Source organism: Cheilinus undulatus, linkage group 6, assembly GCF_018320785.1.
Source record: "Cheilinus undulatus linkage group 6, ASM1832078v1, whole genome shotgun sequence".
NCBI lineage: Eukaryota > Metazoa > Chordata > Actinopteri > Labriformes > Labridae > Cheilinus > Cheilinus undulatus.
In genome coordinates, this window is record NC_054870.1 from 2,143,799 (window position 1) to 2,152,804 (window position 9,006).

Here is a 9,006-nt window from a genome sequence, read left to right on the forward strand (position 1 = left end):
AGCATCAGTGTAAGAATGGAGAGGGCTCTGGCTGCAGACCACGGGTCCAAGACAACCTCCCGCAGACCACTACCGTGAGACAGTTCACCTTCATTCATAAACAAAGTCTGGCAGTTAATGACCCGGTTTAGAAATATATAGGCAAATGGTGGCTCACTTCAGCTACATTAGACTTAGCTTAAGCTAATGTTGCTATGCTAGCTAGGTAGTCATTGTTACTACAGAAGCCAAAGTAGCTGTTTTTGCCTTTGCAAAGTGAGCTTATGCAAACATAGCTAAAGCTAGTGTAGCTACAAAAGCTTAAGTTAATCTAGCATCAGTTAACGTAGCTAACACAGCTTCATTAGAGTGCATTGATCCAAGGCTACCGGCCACCTGTAGGCTCAGCTCTTAATTCTTCTTCCCATCAGGACCTCAAGAAAGTCAAAGAGTCGAAATTCTAAGAATTTAATAAAGAAAATATTTCCAGAAGAACTGTTTGGACTCTGGGCCAAGATTGAGAATGGAGTCTGAAGGACTGGATGGTTATGATGTCTGAAGGAAAGAGTGAAGAAGTGGATTCTCAAATTTAAGAATTAATTTATCAAATGATATGGAGCGATGGGCATGTTTTATAGTAGTAATCCAGTTTTCAGTCCTTCAGATGATCAAACTCTGAAATTGTGACCAAAGTAGTGTTTGACAGCTGGATTCCTGGGGTACTTTGATCTGGGTTAAGGTTTAGAGCAGAGTAAAGATAAAGAATAACTCGGCAGGTTCACCGGTTTGAACCATTCAGAGCGATTCATAAGCAGACTTTATTACCAGTATAATGAACACCTAATGTCTGCTGCCTGATTATAACAGCCACTGTGAGCTGAGTTGTCCTATACCTTTATGTACTCTCTGGTTTTTCCTCATCAGAATAAATCCAGTCATTAATTTGTCTAATGGTCAAAGGAAATATTTATGCAGAAAAAATGGAATCACACTGAAACAAGTATTAGAAGAACACAGTTTCACTGGTGGCATTTTTTTCATAGCCAGTTTTAGTAAGAGCATTTTTAAACAAAGTAACGTGACTAACCTTGCAAAGCAGATGAATACGCCCATTTCCATGTTTCTCACAGGTGAATCCATCTTGCAAAGCTCCCATCTGAACAGTTTGGGCCCAGTTAGAAAGTGACAGGACCAATCAGCGACGAGGGGCAGTACTTTTGGGCACGGCAGAGTCGTGACGTAAACAAGCAGCGAGAAGAGGCCGGTGGTGGAACACATTAGTGTGGATGCTGCTAAAGCGCCAGTTTTATCAGAACTCGATGACATTTCTTGGTTAAAAGAAGAACAAAGAACAGCAGTGAGTTGTTTTCTTTTCAAAAACCACAAAAGTCTTGTACTGACATGTCTACAGATTCTCTTTATGCAGTTCTCTGACTGATGTCACGTGTTTTGTTGCTCTGATTGGCCCGTAAAGATGTGACAGACAGAGCGTTCATCCAAATCACTTTCTGAGTTTTTTTCAAAGGCCCTTCCCTTTCCCAAACGCTGTTTTCCAGATAGATCTGGTGTGCCAGGTTGTAAATGGACATAAATTAAGTCTATGCGTACCAGCATAGTAAATATATTTAGCTTTACTTTGTGCCATGCGTTTACTTCAAACCTCTCTAGACCTGATCTTATCTCACTCCACACCAAAAACCTGCCCTTTTAGGACATTTAGAGGTCCTTCACTCCTCCAACCTCTGAATGTTTTGATATATGCTTAAATAACATTTTATTTTATGTTACAGATAAAGCAACAGTTAAAAGCCATGAGGGTTCCGGCGGTTTCTGGGACTGAGATTTGACCCTTTGTTTGGACGTGAGCAAAGATGTTTTCCAATTGATGAGGAGAGGGAATAAAAGACCGGCATGGATGCACGTTAGTCATCTCTAAATAACATTTATTAAAAGAAAAACACACTAGTGCACGTATTTCTGACTGTCAGAGGTGGTTGACGCTGTTAGGCGAGAATCCAGTCTGGATTTGCTTGTAGAAAAATTTGCTTTGTGTGAAAATGAGGCTTGAGAAGCTCAGATCTGTATTCTCCCAGCACGTTCCTGCTGTTCAGTCTGATTGTGTAGTCTTTGTCTTAGCCTGATGTGCTCGCCTCCTCCTCTGGAGAGGCTAATGCAGGCCCTTTTTGCTTCTGCAATCTCACCAAATGCCAAGCGTAACTGGTGCCCCTATTGCTCCTAATTAATGCCTGATTAAGGAGTGAAATGGAGGATTCTACTAGTGATTTGTTTTTTCAAGGAGTAAGAAATTAATCCCCTTTGGATCTTTCAGAATCATTTAAGGATTCTCCTTGTTCTGTTTATCAAATAAACCAAGTAATTAGAGACTTTAGATAAGTAGGCTAAATTGATGCCCGCCCTATGTCTTCCCCAGCTAGTGTTCACTGATAGAAACAGCTGTGTTGCTCTGGTAATGTGCAGCATTAAACTTGTCCAATAACAATGCCCTTTGTGTTTGCTAGTCTTGTAATTACACTGGGGAGCCTCCTTGACCTTGGTAAGCACATCTATCTTACATGTGGATCAGTGTGTTTCATTTCTTAACCCACAAAGATACATCACAAGGGAGTTTATTGACATCCCGTTGAATGTAATTTAGAGTATAGACTACCATTCTAGCAATGCGGGGTAGTGTAGTATCCGACTGTGCATTTATCCCAGCTGATAATACAAGCAGAGCCTGTGGCTATTTAACAGCGTAATCCTCAGCTAACTTATTGTAGCTTTACTGTATCTGCAAAGGCAGCAGTGTGATTTTTATTGCTTTCACCTGAGTACCCAGGGGAGGTATCTTATCTCCCTACTTGGTTTTATGCAGTTTGGTTATGAAAGGCCTTCAAATGTTGGGAAATTTGAATTTAGGCTGCATGTTTCACCAGGCGGACACATGAGGTGACTTTACTTCACACTAGTGCCCTCTGCAGCCCCCCCACACCCCCCAACTCCAACCATTTCTGGTGTTGCATCAGTGTTTCCAACACTGCACCTGCAGCAAGTGTCCAGTCCGAGTCCTCAGACAGACACTTTGAAGCCAAGCGGGGCCAGGCTGAGTAAATGACTTAATCTTGTCCAGATGAAAATGAAAATGGTAGATTTCAGCATCACAAACAAAGATTGAGGACATGCGTTACGTTTTCCTTTGCAACATTTCTGCTTTTATTTTGGTGTGTTGCGAAAAAAGTAATCGTCTGTGATGGAGCCCCTCGGCAAGCAGAATGTCAGGAGTCTTTTCTGTAGCAAAGGCACAAATAAGAAATTTGTAACCCCAAATGACTATTTTTATGGCCATATATTATTGATTTGTGTTTAAAATTAAAGTCATGCTACTTTAACACAACTTACCAAGTTTAAAAATTGTTATACTAGCATCATGTTTAGCCCTTTCCAGTGGAGTTTTATATCTTTATTTATACCACAATGTCATCTTTTCACAATAATGTTGTTGGGCTTTAACTGCTTTCGTAAAGTTTGTCATTGGCCAGTATAACTGCACCAAAAAGCTGTCTCCTCTGCTGTTCTGTGTGGCCTGACTGGTCTGTTAGCGGCTCAGATTTACTCTTCTGTAGTTTTGGGACAGAAAATGCATTAAAGTTGTTTAATCGTCCGCTTAGCATATGTTAAATCAGACATGTATTCTATGAGTGCATTTTGACAGTGAGGTCATACTGAGGAGGATTTAAAGTGGCACTACTGAGTTTGGAAAAATGATATGAAATGTGTTTTTTATTGCCAAAATGATAAAGCACGCATGAAACAAAAGCAAACCAATAAAAGAAAATATTGAAACACTGAAATATCACAATATTTCAGGGCACAACACAGTATCCCTTTTTTTTTAATGAATAATTTACTTTTGTTGGTGCGGTAGTTTGTGGTGTCATTTCACCCCTTGACCACTAGTTGGCGGCAGACAGTTGACTTTTCCCTCTTCTCTGATCAGACGACGAGATCACGTGAGACTTCCGGTCTGAGTGTCTGCAGCGTCTGCTTCATTTGTAGCGGATATGTGGATTTATTTTGGCTTCCAAAACATTAAAGATGGTACAGACTTAAACGGAAGTCAAGTCCGTGATAAGATAAGCTACGTCAGAATGAAATACTCCGACAGCACAACAAATCTGAGAGCCCGACATTGCGATAGCTTAGCAGCTAACAGCTAACGTGAGAGAAGCCTGCTGAAGCTACTGCTGATTTTTAGTCAATACTTTGTTTTACTTGTAAAGACACTGGCCTGTCACATCAGGCTCTCCTCACATCACAGTCCATCAGTCCTCAGAGCTGGTCGTGAGGACGGAGCCTTCTGCGTTTATTTCATCCATATTTTGTCCGTTTGCTCCAAAATAAGGGATACTGATCAAACGTTGCAAGACCACCTCAGAGTGTGGGGGCAGTGTGGAGCAACGCAGCCTCCATCATAACCATCATGAAGATGAATGAGAAAAGGCAGAGCTTTCTGATGAGTTGTTAGAAACTACAAACATATATGTGACGTTAGCTCACCTGGGCACAGAGATGGAACACAAAACAGCCGGGCGGAGGACGGACAGTGGAGCAACCAAGGACCTGAGGAGGTCATGGTGAAGGTACAGACCCACTAAACCTGTCCAAGCAGCGACCCACCAGTGACCCCGTGCTCCCCTCCTCTGTTACCCTCTATTTCTTTTGAATCGAGGTGTCATTTCTTTTAAAAACTGACCTCCATCAGGTGTAGGTAGTTTACACTAATCCAGTGTTTAATATGCATGAATCTCATATAGTGGGAAAGAAAATATGTTTACAGTGCTGACACCTTACAGACTCCCGCTGTGTCAGGTTCCCAGAATGCTTTGTGTGTAGCTCAAGTCTGCTGGAGGTGGCACTTATAAACAGCTTTTTTCCATCATTGTAAAATTAATTTATGAGCTGACACTTGTAGTTTTCTTATTAATACACATAATTGAGAGTGCTCTTTATTGAAAAGACAAAATTTAAAAAAGACCAGGAAACAAAAAAGAAGGGCGGTGCACAGCGCTCTGCTGGATCGCCGCTTGGATGGATCAGTCGGCTGAACCTTCAGACAGCAACAACTTCAACCTTTCAACCTTACCTCAGAACTGAGCCATGTAGGTATTCGTACGAATGAAGAGGAAGTTTTTAGTTGAACGGAATCTGAGGATTCAAACAGAAATAAGCCGTGGAGGCGGGTGCGCTGAGCGGCGTGTCTCACCATTGCCACAATGTTATTGAGAGTGGGGGGAGCTTGGGGGATTGAACTCGCAACCTGAGGCTGAGATGGCTGAGAATAACGGCGGTCCATCACAGGTAAGCAGCATCAAACATGAATTAGATCTAACACCACACCTGCAGCCTTCAGCAGCAGTTACTACGTCAATGCAGCAGTCAGTCACAGAAAAATGAATACTCCATGTCTAAAAGACACGGAGCCCCTTAAGGGACATAGGAGAAAGAAAAGTTAAGGGAGATTTTTTTTTTTTTTTTAAGGGACATGAAAAAAATGGAAGAATTTATTTATTTATTTTTTTTTTACAGTTCACGAGATCAACTGAACTGAAATCATACCAAAAATATACCATATGCTACATACCAAAATATGTACAGTGATTGAGGGTTTTCATAAATGTGAGGATCCTCTGCTGAGTTATTATGGCAGAAAGGCCGAATCTGTGAATATCTTTATAACTTTACCGAAGTTCGAAATTGGCCTAAAATTTAAAGAAATTCAATCCATGCTTAGTCTCAGGCATGCTTTTCATCTCAGAGAAAGGCATTTGAAGGCATTTTGGGTGAAAGGGGACTCTCGTCGTAACACTTGGATCTGGTGGACCTGGTCGAATTCGTCAGCAACCAGTTGTAATCCTCTGGAAGGCTGCACGGGTACAGATGAGTGTGTGCCAAATGTTGTGTAGGCATTAAGCCATTTTACCTTCCTTTAAAAGTCAACAATGCCCCCATTGATACATATTCTATATGGCTTCAGTTTACCGTATGAATCCAAGTGCCAGATGAGGTGAGCTCCTTTTGCAAAGTAGTTCCGTCTACTTAAACGGCTCGCTTGTCTTATTGAATGCCATCCTGGATCTATGTCTTTCAAACCCATTTATACGTTTTCTTTACTTACACGTAATATTAGCTCTCTACATTTGGCACACAACCATCTGTACCGTGCAGCTGTCCGTTTTGTCAGTATTTTTACGATGAAAGAGTCCCCTTTCACCCAAAATGCATTGAATTTCTTTAAATTTTAGGCCAATCTTGAAGTAAAATTCAATAAATCTCCCCAACAGATGCTCGCCCTCTGTTTTTTTGGTTGGTTTGACCTGGAAGTAGTTACTGCTATGTCATTTCAATCAACTTTTGCAAGATCTTGCAAATGTCCCTTTTTTTCTCCCTTAAAATTTTTTTTTCTCCCATGTCCCTTAATTTTTTTCTCCCTTAATTTTTTTTCTCCCATGTCCCTTAATTTTTTTCTCCCTTAATTTTTTTTCTCCCATGTTCCTTAAATTTTTTTTCTCCCATGTCCCTTAATTTTTTTCTCCCTTAATTTTTTTTCTCCCATGTCCCTTAATTTTTTTCTCCCTTAATTTTTTTTTCTCCCATGTCCCTTAATTTTTTTCTCCCTTAATTTTTTTTCTCCTATGTCCCTTAAATTTTTTTTCTCCCTTAAATTTTTTTTTCTCCCATGTCCCTTAATTTTTTTTTTCTCCCTTAAATTTTTTTTCTCCCATGTCCCTTAAGGGGCTCTGTAAGATGCACGTTCTGCTTGAAATCAATCATTTCCAAACATTTGAGGCAATGTAAAAACTTAATGAAAAAATAACATAGCAGCAGGGGTGGAAAGTCACTCATTACTTTTTCTCAAATTTGAGTAATTGAGTAGATTTTTTGGTACTTGTATTTTTTTTTTAAAGTTCTTAAATTCATTACTTTCACTTTTACTTGAGTATGTTTTGGGGGAAGTACTATACTTCACTACATTTTGAAGTGCCCTTGGCCTGTTTACAATCCCTCAATAACAGAATCCCTCCCCCTTTCTCCAGCTTGTGTTCTGAAACAAGCTGTTCTCGGATTTTCCCCTCATGATGTCATGTGGGGAGTTAGCCCCGCCCCCAGGTTCAGTTGGCCCTCAACTGGTCTCAGAGGTCTCAGGTCTCAGAGATCCCCGATATAAACTAGTCTTAAAGGGGTAAAATATGTGACCTTTAAGTTACACCTCATAATAAACAACCTGGATGGAGATCACTATGCTTTAGTTGTTATTGCACATAAAGGAAAGATCATACAAGCTCCTTGGGCATCAAAAGTACTTTGAGTAAATTTGAATGACTTACTTTTTACTTTTACTTGAGTAGGTTTATAGACCAGTATTTTACCTGAGTACAATAGTCTGATACTTTTTCCACCTCTGCATAGAAGTGTTTTTAATTAATATGGTTTCAATGCAACGATTCTACATATGGCCTTAAGAGAATTTTATGTCCTTCTAGGAAAGATTAAGGAGAAATTAGAATAAAAGCAAATACCTTATATGCATTACCTATGAGTGTAAATTCTGACCATCGTTCAGTTAAATAAACGTTCTGTCAGGAGCTCTTCCCAGTGCTCACCTGTTCAGCATTGTGCCGTTGTTTTCCTCTTTGCTTTCCTGTCTGCTTCCTTGTTTTCTTCTTCAGTGACTTCTTATTCCTCCTTTCTCTGGGCACACAGTCTGTCTGTGTTCTTTATTCTTTCATGGCAGGCCTAGCGCTGAGCCTCCCACTAATTAGATCAGGAATTATGGTATGGATTAGGTGATTGAGGGGCATGCCAGTTCTCCTGACCGTGGTAGCTATTTCAAGTCACCATTTGAAAGTTATGTACCTAATGCCCTTCTCCCCCTCCCCTTTTTGCTTTGCATTATTATAACACAGCTGCAGGAAGAGTGACAAACACTGTTAATCTCTTGTTTGCTGGCAGTCCATTACAAAGAGGTAAAGCAGGATTTTTCTCCAGCACTGTAAACACTTAAAATTCAGCATTGTCCATTACCTCTTAAACACAGCTGATAACAAGCATCATTAATTAAACTGTGGGAGTAAGTGGGGTTACATAAATTGAAATTATTAATCAGGCAAAGACATAAATAGAATGCATGTTTCTGAATTGTTTCCTCAGAAACTCCCAAATGTAGCTGCCTAGATTAAGGAGGTTTGGCTCTTGTTTAGCCTGTGATGTTTCTACCAATCCTAAGGATAGGTTTAGTCATGGAGTGCTCTTTTAATTTGTTTGCCACATTCTCACATTTTCCCAGAAAAAATGATCAAGTAGGCATTTAATTACTTTAAGAAAATAAATCACTACCCATAGCTATTGTGCTGCTGCCAAGTCTATTGCACATAAGCTGCAAAGAACATGAAATATTTCACCACTTGTATTTGAAACAACCACCGTTGAGTCAATTTTGGGCAAACAATGGCAGGAAATATTGAGCCCAGCTTGTAGTTTGGGAGGAGGCACAGCCTGTAATGGAAGACTAAAGCGTATTTTTCATTTCTCCAGAATAATTACTGGAGCTTGATTGACAATCAGTATGCATGGATGTTGATCCATGGCCATGGTGTCATGTCTGTGTCATAACAGCAGCTTTCTCACGTGTAATAATGGAAGCATCAGTGTAAGCTAGGCCATCTTACATGAAACATCACGCAGCCCTCAGAGGACATCAGCATGCCTGATTGAAGACACAGCAGCCTGTAGTTCTGTTGTCAGGGAGAATCAAGCCAAGACATGCCCGTCTAAATGTGACAGAAGGGGGGGAAGGATCTGTGCCGCCAAATGTTTTTATAACTGAATGAACTTCATGTTTTTAAGGGAAAATCTAATGGTAACATAATCTTAAATCTTCATCCAATTTAAGCGCAGAATTTACCGGAAAACAACAGAGATGGCTCCCATGTGTGAAAGCTGGCCCTGCAGGCCGTGGAGATCACATTC